Source organism: Tiliqua scincoides, chromosome 10, assembly GCF_035046505.1.
Source record: "Tiliqua scincoides isolate rTilSci1 chromosome 10, rTilSci1.hap2, whole genome shotgun sequence".
Classification (NCBI taxonomy): domain Eukaryota; kingdom Metazoa; phylum Chordata; class Lepidosauria; order Squamata; family Scincidae; genus Tiliqua; species Tiliqua scincoides.
Genome location: NC_089830.1, coordinates 5,261,995 through 5,274,672, shown reverse-complemented (window position 1 = coordinate 5,274,672; position 12,678 = coordinate 5,261,995). Strand labels below are relative to the sequence as shown.

Sequence of the window (12,678 nt, the reverse complement as noted above, 5' to 3'; positions counted from 1 at the left end):
CATGCACTTGTGTATCTATAATATTGTATTTCTATAACCACAACACACCAAGGGTGTGTGATGGGTGGGGAGGCTCTGCCTCACCTACCTCACCACATGTTCCCTGCAACACATACACCCCTGTAACCTATTAGGGAAGAATTTTGCACTGGGCTGCACTTGGGACTCCACAAGATACTTAATAAAAAAAAAAATGAATGAAGTTTTAGTTTCTAGGCTTCATAATGAGGGTAGTCAAGACGGACTACCTGAGGTGTTACCACCCCTGAGATGTTAGGGGTGGGACCTGGTGATGTCATATTGTTCCCCTCCCCTACTTGGTACTCAAACCACATTCCTTCCCCCCCCCCAACCAGTTACAAAGCAAACACAGTCAGACTTTCTATTTTAGATGGAGTTTTAATGCTTTTGTTTTCCATTCTACCCCAGGTAAAAATCAAATCGATTTTCCACCACACCTTGCAAAGCACTTTACGTGCTGCTGGAGATACAGTTCTGGTCCCAACTGTCTTGTGTTGGGACAAGATTCTTCCTGCAGCAGGGGAGAGGGACACACTCAATCTACTGTCATTTCTTTCTGAAAAGGGGCACCCCATCCCCCCACCAGCAATGTTTATCACATAGGGCTGGAGTTGGGCTATGGAGATTGCAGCTGTTGGAGAGAGAAAGGGACCTGACCCACATTACCCATGAGAAGGTAGAGCTGTCTGCTGCGTCTCCTTCCTTTACCACCTCTCCTCCCCACGTGTTGTCCTGAGGTGGCACAGCTCTTGTCTCCTTCATTCTTCCTCCTCCTTTTTGCACACCATCAAGACCCAAATCCAGTGATCACCCCACATGAAATGCGCTCCTAGACACAGAATTCTGGGTTCTGAGAATCAAAAAGATCCTAAGCCTTGACATTTGTGAAGGCACTCTTGAAAACCTGGAGGCAATGCCTGCCAAAAGCGGAGAAATCAGATGCTGGGACATAGGCAGGGGAAGAGCATCAAACTCCAGATAGCTTCCTAGTGATGCCAGTCTAAGATGGGAGGCTTTGGCTTGAGCCCCCATCACAATTAGGATGTTCAGAAGACACAAAGACATACATACACAGAGGGTTTCTACTCTGATGTTAGTCCTAGAGGTTCCTTCCCTACCAACGTGTCATTGTGTCACTAAGCTAAGGAGATTGTGGTGCAATCTCCATGATCACTTTCCAGGTCACCTAGAGATTGACACTGATTCTTGACCTAAAATTAAAACAATGTTAAAAATAATAATAAAAGAGCAGATAAACGTACAGTAGCATAAAAGGCAAGCGGTCCCTAGGGACTACCTCTCTCCCCAAGGCTAGGTGGTCTTCAGATGGTCTTCAAACCCCACAGAAAACCATATACTGCTCTCAGATCTTCTGGCAGCTGGTTCCAGAGGAATGGGGCCACAACAGAGAAGGCCCTACACCTTGTCACCATCCCCCTGGCTTCAGATAGCAGGGGAATCTTAAGAGCAGCCTTGTCCAAAGACTGGAGGGGATGTGCATTAATATATGGGGGAAAGTGATCCTTGAGGTATCCCAGTCCTGCGCCGTATAGAGTACGTTCTTTGCCTCTCCTGTTTTGTCCAGCAAATTGAGGTTGTGTGAAGTTTCAGGTCTTGGGAAGTCCTTTTGGCCTCTGTCTCTTTCTTGCCAATTATTGGACTGTTGCTATCCCTATTCTAGAGGCAGGCTGCCTCTAATTGCCAGATACAGGGGAGGGCACTGGGACAGAGGTTTGTCTTGTGTGCTCCCTGGAGCATTTGATGGGCCACTGTGAGATACAGGAAGCTGGACTAGATGGGCCTTTGGCCTGATCCAGCAGGGCTTTTCTTCTGTTCTTATGTTTATGTTCTTATTTCTCAAAGTGCTTTTTTTTAAAACCGCAAGGATTTGGCCTGCCTCTGCATTTGGTGGCCCAGTTAATGTCACCCAGTAGCGAGCAGGTCGTCATTTCCATCTGTGACATGCTTGTGGGCTTGTTAAAGAATCCGCTTGGAGCTGCTTGTTCAAGAAGGTGGGTGAGAATTGGAGGCAAAGCGGAGGGTCTCCTTCCAGCGATAAAAAAGGCTTTTTGTACTTAAGCTTGCAAACGACCTTCTCTGTTTAAACATTAACATTGTAGAAAACAACCACCAGGGAACATTTTCTGCTTCTTAATAATTGATGCTTTTATTAATCCACAGGCAATGTTTTGAATAACAAGTCTTTCAAAAATTAAATTCCACCGCTGTTTTGGGGTCCTCAGGGCGAAGCAATGAACACACGTCCCGAAAGGGGCCCGCGGTGGCTTCTCGTTGAAGAAACCGTCATCAACCGCTTGCATCATGATAGCGGGACGTTAACTGAAGCATCAAATCGGGCAGAGTGTTTTATAACCAGAGATGATGCACCACACAGATGCTTTTTGGACTTTTTGGATATTAACCTCTACACAAGGGCCCTGTGGGGGGACACCAACACCTCCCAAAGCACAGGCTTGCCCCTGTGACTTCTTGATTTAACACGTTGCCAGTGTCAAAGAATGCACCGCGTTTCACGGTGAGGATCTGTCTCAAAGATGCAGAGACTCCGGCAAGGCAGCAGCATGTTCTCCAGATGTTGTTTGCAGCAAATAAAGTCAGGCCTTCTGGTTGGAGCAGCTGTTGCATGAAACCGACTTGGGGGCCAACAGAACCTAAACGCTGTGGCTAAAATGTTACTGGTGGTGTGGAAGGTGGAGATGACCATCTCTCTGGTGTAGCTCGATGGCCTAAGAACATAAGAACAGCCCCACTGGCTCAGGCCATAGGCCCATCTAGTCCAGCTTCCTGTATCTCACAGCGGCCCACCAAATGCCCCAGGGAGCACACCAGATAACAAGAGACCTCATCCTGGTGCCCTCCCTTGCATCTGGCATTCTGACATAGCCCATTTCTAAAATCAGGAGGTTGTACATGCACATCATGGCTTGTAACCTGTAATGGATTTTTCCTCCAGAAACTTGTCCAATCCCCTTTTAAATGCGTCTAGGCCAGACGCCACATCCTGTGGCAAGGAGTTACACAGACCGACCACACGCTGAGTAAAGAAATATTTTCTTTTGTCTGTCCTAACTCTCCCAACAGTCAATTTTAGTGGATGTCCCCTGGTTCTGGTGTTATGTGAGAGTGTAAAGAGCATCTCCCTATCCACTCTGTCCATCCCCTGCATAATTTTGTATGTCTCAATCATGTCCCCCCTCAGGCTCCTCTTTTCTAGGCTGAAGAGGCCCAAACGCCGTAGCCTTTCCTCATAAGGAAGGTGCTCCAGCCCAGTAATCATCTTAGTTGCTCTCTTTTGCACCTTTTCCATTTCCACTATGTCTTTTTTGAGATGCGGCGACCGGAACTGGACACAATACTCCAGGTGTGGCCTTACCATCAGTTTGTACAACGGCATTATAATATTAGCCGTTTTGTTCTCAATACCTTTTCTAATGATCCCAAGCACTGAATTGGCCTTCTTCAATTGGGTCACATTGGGTCGACACTTTCATCGACCTGCCCACCACCACCCCTGCTGATGGGCATGACAGGTCAGCTGCCGCTTCTAGATGGGAGTGAAAACTCCTTACTCAGTTGCTTCTGATGGCTGCAAGGTCCTTAGTGCAGTGACCGCTGGCAGCTACTAGCGATACACACTCCACTGTTTCAATTTCTCTAACACCCACCCCATTTGGCACTGGACAGCAGTGGCATCACTAGGGGGTTCAGGGAGTATGGACTGCCCCAGATGACACCCTTGGGAGGGGTGACTAGTGGCCAACATTTTGTATTTATGAACAATACCATCATGTTATATATCACTGGAAAGTAACTTTCATGCAGAATGTAATGAAACAAACCACATTGAAATATGTGTTTTCCATCAATCGTTATGGCCAATTAACCGCAAAAGGAAACACAACTGCCTTATGTCACAAAAATGGATTTTCTTAACTCAAAATTGACCAGTGAGACTGATTGTTCCAAGAGTTAATGAGGTGGTGTTGTGACACGGTATGGAACCCAGCACAGAACCCAGAAAGATCTGACTCAGCTCTCAGTTCCATCTATCAGAGCGAATACTAGAATTCTTATTCAGTTGTGTGTCATCAAGTTGGCCACTGGTTTTTTGTTGGTTACGGAGTTGTTGGGTGACTTGTGCTGTTATATATTAAAACAACAACAAAAATAGTTAATGGGGGGGGTTACACTATCCCTAGTGATGCCACTGCATTTAGGCTGTGCGAATGATATTGTGCTTTATTCTATATCAGGGGTGTCCAAACATTTCGGCAGGAGGGCCACATCATCTCTCCGACACTGTGTTGGGCGCCAGGAAAGAAAAAGAATTAATTTACATTTAAAATTTGAATAAATTTACATAAATGAATATATTAGAGATGGAACTTATATGAATGAATGAATGAAGGTCTTGCAGTAGCTCAAGGCCTATAAAAGGCCTTGCACAAAGCAAGGCCAGCCTTTCCTTCGCTGCCACTGCTGCATCACAGATGTGAAACAGAAAGTAGCGGAGGTAGCCCTCATCCCACAGCTCACGTGAGAGGTTTAACAGTCACCCTCACGCTGAGAGCAGTTGCATCGGGCCAGCACGGGCTCCAGCAAGTCTCCGGAGGGCCAGAGGCTCATTGGAGACTGGGAGCTCCCTGAGGGCCAGATTAGGAGTGCCCGAGGGCTGCGTGGCCCCCGGGCCAGGGTTTGGGCACCCCTGTTCTGTATGGTCTGGTAGAGAAGAAGGTCCAACATTGGGCTGATGCAATGAGCTCTTGCACTGGGTGATGCAAACCTCTGTTGAAGAGACTTCTAGGTATGAACGCCATGCACATCAGCTGTGCTCTCAGGAGTTCTCTGCACCTATGCATGGTCTCCCTTTGTAGAACCCATGCACCATGTATGGTCCAGCTTCCAGCTTCCCCCATTTCCCCAGGGCTCAGAGGAACTGGCCACTGTTACCTTGCACATGCCTGATCTTGTCTGATCTCAGAAGCTATGCAGGGTCAGGCCTGGTTAGTACTTGGATGGGAGACCGCCTGGGATACCGGGTGCTGTAGGCTTCTACCATGATCTGGGAAGCTAAGCAGGGTCAGGCCTGGTTAGTACTTGGATGGGAGACCGCCTGGGATACCGGGTGCTGTAGGCTTATACCATGATCTGGGAAGCTAAGCAGGGTCAGGCCTGGTTAGTACTTGGATGGGAGACCGCCTGGGAATACCGGGTGCTGTAGGCTTCTACCATGATCTCAGAAGCTAAGCAGGGTCAGGCCTGGTTAGTACTTGGATGGGAGACCACCTGGGAATACCGGGTGCTGTAGGCTTCTACCATGATCTCAGAAGCTAAGCAGGGTCAGGCCTGGTTAGTACTTGGATGGGAGACCGCCTGGGAATACCAGGTGCTGTAGGCTTATACCAGTCTTTCGAGACTGAAGGTTGCCAACCAGGGGAACTGGCCCCAACCTTGTTTGAAAGCAATATGTCTCTGAATACCAGTTGGTAGTGGAAAACAGCAGCTGAAAGCAGGATGTTCGACTAGGTGGACCACTTCAGCAGGCCTTTTCTCTTGTTCCTCATATGGGTAACATCCATGTGAATGTGCTCTTGGAAATATCTTCTAAGCCTTCCTGTTCAGAGTGGAAATAAAATAAGGCCCTGGTTCTAAATCTGACGTGTTTTCCAATTCCAGAAGGTAGATTTTGCTGTAGAAAACAGCCTTTGGGAGGAAACTAGGAATGACCCATTACAGAGCTGGATCCTGCCCGTGGTGTCTGGCTTAGACGCCTTTAAAAAAGGGCTTGGACATATTTATGGAGGAAAAGTCCATCATAGGTGACAAGCCACGATGAGTATGTGCAACCTCCTGGTTTTAGAAGTATGGGGGAGCAGCATTTTGTGGTTCTGGTCTCAGGTGGCACAGGTTCCAGGATGACAATTGTCCCAATAGGCTTTGGTCACTAACTGCCAAGTAATTAACAGGAAATAAATCCATCTTAAAAATGTGGCATTGCGGTGTTGACATCCAAAGCTGGTCCACTGTGAGATGCAAGAAGCTGGACTAGACGGGCCCTGGGCCTGATCCAGCAGGTTTCCTCTGAGGTTCTTATGTTTCCTGCTGCTTCCCTAAATCACCTGGCAAGCCAAACAGAGGCCCAGAGCTTAAAGAGGGTCTCAACAGCCACTGATGGGGAGCAGGGGGGCAGCAGCCGCCCATTGCCCAGCTCTGGGACTGTCATGAATATGTACAGTTTAGGCCTAGTAGCATGTAAAGCCTGAACCAAGCTAAAACAGTAACACAGGAGTGGCTTGCAGTCCTAGCTGCTAGGAATTTACAACTCAATGGAAGGTGATTATGTACACCGAGTCTCTGTGTGCCTGTTCAGAATTGTCATGAATATGTACAGTTCAGGCCTAGTAGCATTGCAAAGCCTGAACCACAGTAACCCAGTAACACAGAAGGTGCCTGCAAGGGGCTTGCAGTCCTAGCTGCTAGGAATTTACAACTCAATGGAAGGTGATAATGTAGCACCTAGGCAGCCAGAAAGACACCCATCAAGGGTGGAATGCAGCTGTAGATCTCCAGGGGGAGGGAAGAGCTGAGAGGGTGAGCTTCCAGCCCCACTTCCAGAGGACAGCGTCTTTGGTCTTTGTCTCTTGGTGAGATAGGAGGTGGGTGCACATTCTGCCCCGCCAGGACCATGTGGCCTCTTAGGTAACTGAGGATCTACAAAAGAAGCTGACCCAGGTGAGAGTCAGAGAATAATAGAGTCAGCCAGTTAGCTTTGTTGTTTTATGCTGATATGTTTCCTAGAAGTTTTTGTGCCTCTAGCATTTGCTGCCCTTTGTAACTTTTTGTAACCCTATGTACTTAATAAAGTAAAAATCCTTTCACCATGTTGGTTCATTGTCTGTTGGGGACAAAGGTTCAGAATCCTGCCTAGCCGTTCAGCAAGCTACCAAAAAATCCTCATTGTGGACTAGGAACTTGAGGACTGAGACTTTAAGTAAAGAAAGTGCTCAATGCCTACAAGGGATATAGTTAATCCTAGAGGGTCTCGGTGTCCCTGGACTGAGGCACTGGCTCTTACAGGGTGGTGGCAGTACTACCGAACAGGGATCTTTGAGGGCTCTAGGGTTCAGAACCAACAACTCTGAGCACCCAAAACCCTGGGAGTGTGAGACCAAGTGTACGACAGGGGCACCATGGGAGGAGGTGGTAACTGGCATGTGCATATGCTTTCCAAAGCAGGGGGCAGGCTGGAACCATTGCTGCCTGACCTCCCCCCCCAATGTTTCTTACCTCCCTTTGTGCAGATATCGCTTTGGAACATTTATTTGCCAGAGAGGATCTGTGCATTTCCCCCACACAGCCCCAAATCCCTGCTGCGCATTGCCTGAGCCCGAGACGCACAGTTGACTGGTTTGCTCCGGACCTTTCCCTGCTCCAAAGGGCTCGCTTCTCTCTGAGCGATAACATGCAGATTTTCATCACTGCAGTCGCCATCTCAGGCTGGCTGCCTGGCTGGGACAGTTGTCCGCAAGAAGGCGGCTGTGGAAGCTGTGTCTGGCACTCCCATCTCCCCCCCCCCACCTGCTTCCCTGTTCAACTTGAACAACAGCTGGCCTTGCGCTGGAGAAAACAGCCACCCAGCCGAGAAACGGCCAGCGCTGGCAGGAGAAAAATAGTCGCTGCCGTGAGACGGTGACAACGTGGGTGGAGAATGCTGGTTCTCCTTGCCTCCCTGCCATGTATGGGCTGCGAGGGCCGGCTTTGTCTCCTTTTTGTGCAGCCTTTTCAAGGATTAAATTCTTCTTCAGTCCCTTTCAACACAAGAGCTGGTGAGGTGCACAAAGCTCCTTACAAACAGTACAATATTTCTCTTTTGTAATCTAATCAGCCAGGCAAGGGGAAGAGGCCGGGGGAACAAAGCCTGGAGACTGGGAATTGCCTCTGAATCCTGCAATTAGCTCACAAAACTGCACGGGGAGAGAGGGTGGAAATCCGCCAGCCTGGAGGTTTGGCCAGCCCGCTGGGGCTAATGCGCTGCTCCTTGCCGAAGAGCCTTTGGTAACCTTGAGCCTTCAATTTCCTTTTGTGGCAGAGCCGAGCGCATTAGCCACCAGCAGGGCTGCAACCTGACGCCCGGAGTCTGTGCCAAGGAGGTTGAATTAGTGGTGAATGGCGCATATTGGAGCGGAGGGGTTGGCTGGCTGGCTCTAGAGCAGGGGTGTCCAAAGTTTTTGGCAGGAGGGCCACATCAGCTCTCTGACAGTGTTTCGGGGGCCGGGGGGAAAAGAATTAATTTACATTTAAAATTTGAATAAATTTACATAAGTTTACATAAATGAATCTATTAAAGATGAACTTATATGAATGAATGAAGGTCTTGCAATAGCTCAAGGCTTATAAAAGGCCTTGCACAAAGCAAGGCTGGCCTTTCCTTTGCTGCTGCTGCAGCATCACAGACATGAAACAGCAAGCAGTGGAGGAAGCCCTCATCCCACAGCTCACACGAGAGGTCAAACAGTCACCCTCACACTGAGAGCAGTTGCGTTGGACCAGTGCAGGCTTCAACAAATCTCCGGAGGGCCAGAGGCTCATTGGAGACTGGGGGCTCCCTGAGGGCCGCATTGAGAGGCCTCGAGGGCCGCAAGTGACCCCCAGGCCAGGGTTTGGGCACCCCTGCTGTAGAGCCAAACCCCTCTGAGACTCCCAGACAGGCCGGTGGGCTTCATTCGGGAGGCCTGCTACATACTGGTCAGCCACAGGGGGTCAAGACTTGTGCTCCTTGTGGATTATCCCTGTTGGATTAACAAGGCCCATGGCACTGAGAAAGCGAGCACTTGAACCCCCCCCCTCCCCAAGTCCAGGAAGTCCATGAGGCTGGCAGGAGCAATTGGGTGGTGACTCAGTGGCAGAAGGGACATCTCCGTCTGCGCATCTCCACTGCTCCTCATGCTCCCTGGATTCAAAAAGAAAGAGGAAGGTGAGAGGAAAGCGCTGGGTTTAGAGCATCAGAAGATTTGTAGACGCTCTAGCCCACCACTCTTCTGTCCTTCACACCTCCCTCTTCCTCTTCAAATCTAAGAAGTAGGAAGGGCAGCAGCAGCTGCTGTTGGCATAGCACCCAGGAAGGAGAAGTTGCCTTTGGTGTACCACTTCAGGGACTGGGAGATTGTGGGCTGTGTGCTTCTGATTGCTCTCCTGAAGCTGCTATTTCTCCTCCAAGTAGAGATGAGTTAATGCCCATCTGTGGTGCCTTGTGCAGAGCTTGGCAACCAGGAAATTCAGGAACGGCATCATTGCCAAGCATCCGGAGGCAGCCTTGTGACAATTTGCAACGCTGCGGGAGGAGTCTGCACGCTAAGGCTGACCCCTTACAGGGGATACTGCCCCATCCCATGTATATGTGCGTAAATGCACCCACACAGAGTAACACAACCCCAATTAAATTTAAGTGTGACCCACAATTGCAGTCAAACTTTTACGAAAAACCACGTCTTGTTTGCAGAATCAAAGCCCCCCTCCTCCTCCCATACCCTAGATCAGGGGTGCTCAAACCCCGGCCCTGGGGCCACTTGTGGCCCTCAAGGACTCCCATTGCGGCCCTTAGGGACATCCCAGTCTCCAATGAGCCTCTGGCCCTCCAGAAACTTGCCGGAGCCCGCACTGGCCCAACGCAACTGCTCTCAGCGTGAGGGCGACTCTTTGTCCTCTCACAAATGAGGGCTGTTTGACCCGGGATGAGGGCTCCCTCCACTGCTTGCTGTTTCATGTCTGCGATGCAGCAGTGGCAGCAAAGAAAAGGCCAGCCTTGCTTTGTGCAAGGCCTTTTATAGGCCTTGAGCTATTGCAAGACCTTCATTCATTCATATGAGTTCCACCTCTAGTATATTAATTCATGTAAAATTATGTAGGTGACCTAGGGCCACCTAGATCATGCCCTAGATCAGCGGTGTCCAAACTTTTTAGCAGGAAGGCCACATCATCTCTCTGACACTGTTTCGGGGCCAGGAAAAGAAAGAGTTAATTTACATTTAAAATTTGAAAAAATTTACATAAATGAATACATTAGAGATGGAACTTATATGAATGAATGAAGGTCTTGCAATAGCTCATGGCCTATACAAGGCAGGGCCGGCCTTTCCTTTGCTGCCGCTGCTGCATCACAGACATAAAAAAGCAAGCAATGGAGGGAGCCCTCACCCCACAGCTTGCAGGAGAGGTCGAATAGTTGCCCCGAGAGCAGTTGCATTGGGCTCATTGGAGACTGGGGGCTCCCTGAGGGCCGGATTGGAAGTCCTCAAGGGCCGCAAGTGGCCCCAGGGCCGGGGTTTGGGCACCCCTGACCTAACCCCATAGACATCAGGTTCATAAAGTGCATAGAGTATATGTTGAAGATTGTGGTTGATATTCTGCCTTCTCTTACCTAGTGATGTGCCATCCTCTCTGCTCCTCACCCTCCACAGACTGGAAAAAAGAAGATGGGGCCTGAGAAGAAGGTGAAGAATGGTGGGCTGGAGTGTCAAACTATGGGTCGGGACCCACTAGGTAGGTCACAAGCCAATTTCAGGTGGGTCCCCATTCATTTCAGTATTTTATTTTTTAATATATTAGACTGGATGCAACTATGGGATGTGACTGCATCTGGGGAAATGTTACAGCCCTGTGTTTTTAACAGGCTACCATGTATATGATTTAAACGAAGAGAGTAAATGGGACTTACTCCTGGGTAAGTGTGGTAGGATTACAGCCTAGGATTGTTAAAAATTGTCCTGCTTGATTATGTCATTTCTGGTCACGACATCACTTCTGGTGGGTCCTGACAGATTCTCGTTCTAAACAGTGGGTCCTGGTGCTAAAAGTTTGAGAACCTCTGCTCTAGCCCGCCACTCTACTTTCCTCCACACACATCCTCTTCTGCCCTGGTTCCTGTGTCCTTTCCCAGCCAGGAAATGGGAGGACGGCTGTCAGTCTTCAGCCTGAAGTGACCACCGCAGCTGGCCTCCTGGGTGGGCAGGTCCTCCTAGTGTGGCTCAGAAAGGGGCAATCTGATGGGTGTAAAATGGTGCAGTGTTGCTGATGAATGGGACCTGGATTGCTCAACGTTCTTGCTACATCTGCCAGGACCCACCTAGGCAGAAATATCTCTAATTCTCCTTTCTTATAGCCATGAATATTTCATGCATCCCAGGTTAGTCCCAGCAGCCGCTGCTCCAAGTGTCCCAAACATGCATCGCCTGAATGAAACCGATGTATTAATTATTAGGATGCAGCCCTCAGAAACAAATGGAGCTGGAGGTTGCCATGGAAGCACTGGCAGTGACAATGTTGCCTCGTTTGTAAAAGGCTTGAACGTTGCAAGTACAAATTACCGCCCTTTATAATAAAATATATTGTGTGCTCACAAAAAGGCCTCCTCCGCTGCCAGAAAGCAACGCAAAGGGGCAGGAAAGGGGGGCAGGAACCAGGAAGGGGGGCAGGTTGGCATCCACAGCAGCTCAACTGGTCCAGGAGAACAAGGCACCAAGAGCTCTTCCATGTGTTGGCCATTGGTGGGAGAAGAGGAAGTGCCACAGGAAGGAAGGGCCACGTCCTGCGGTTCAGAGTAGATTTGGTTTGCTGCTGTTTGATCTTATGGTAGCTCTTGCTTCTGGGGCAATCCTGCTGGGTGATGGTGCCAAAATCCAGAGTAATTTCCTGGATTCAAATCAGGGAGAACCGATGCAGCATTCAGATGTATCCCTGTATCCACGGATCCCATACCACAGTGTTCTCAAACTGTGGGTCAGGACCCATTAGGCGGGTCGCGAGCCAATTTAAGGTGGATCTCCATCTATTTCAATGTGTATTTTATTTTTAATGTATTAGACTTGATGCTACCAGGGTACGTGACTGGTGAAATGTTACAGAACTGTATTTCTAATGGGCTGCTATATATATGCTTTTAACAATGATAGTCATTGGGGCTTACTCCTGGGTAAGTGTGGCTAGGATTGCAGCCTTTGGGAATTTTTTATAAACGGATCAGCAATTGCTTGGGTGGGTTAGGAGGGTTCTTTATTTAATTTTGATTTTGTTGTGTTTGGCAACCTTCAGTCTCGAAAGACTATGGTATAAGCCTACAGCACCCGGTATTCCAAGGCAGTCTCCCATCCAAGTACTGACCAGGCCTGACCCTGCTTAGCTTCCGAGATCAGACGAGATCGGGAGATAGTGTTCAGAATAGGGAGATGGTTGGCAACCTTCAGTCTCGAAAGACTATGGTATAAGCCTACAGCACCCGGTATTCCCAAGCGGTCTCCCATCCAAGTACTAACCAGGCCTGATCCTGCTTAGCTTCCAAGATCAGACAAGATCAGGCATGTGCAGGGTAACAGTTGTATGGGGGAGTTAAAAATTTTCTTGCTTGATGATGTCACTTGCGGCCATGACATCACTTCCAGGTTAATGACATCACTTCCAGTGGGTCCCAATAGATTGTCATTCTAAAAAGTGGTTCCCCAGTGCTGAAAAGTTTGAGAACCACTGCTCTAGGTTGTGCACTGGGGCTATGGGCCTCAGTCCCTACTGAACCGAAATAAGAGACGCGTTCCTCGCTGTCCTCTTCGTCTTGTGTAACTCAACTGAGGTGAGAGTAGTAATGGA

General features: G+C 49.0%; 1 pseudogene; it reads right to left on the bottom strand.

Annotated features, from left to right (window-relative positions):
* Positions 1-12,149: 12,149 nt before the first annotated feature.
* LOC136662059 (5S ribosomal RNA) lies at positions 12,150-12,272 on the bottom strand (annotated as a pseudogene).
* Between the last annotated feature and the right edge of the window lie 406 nt (positions 12,273-12,678).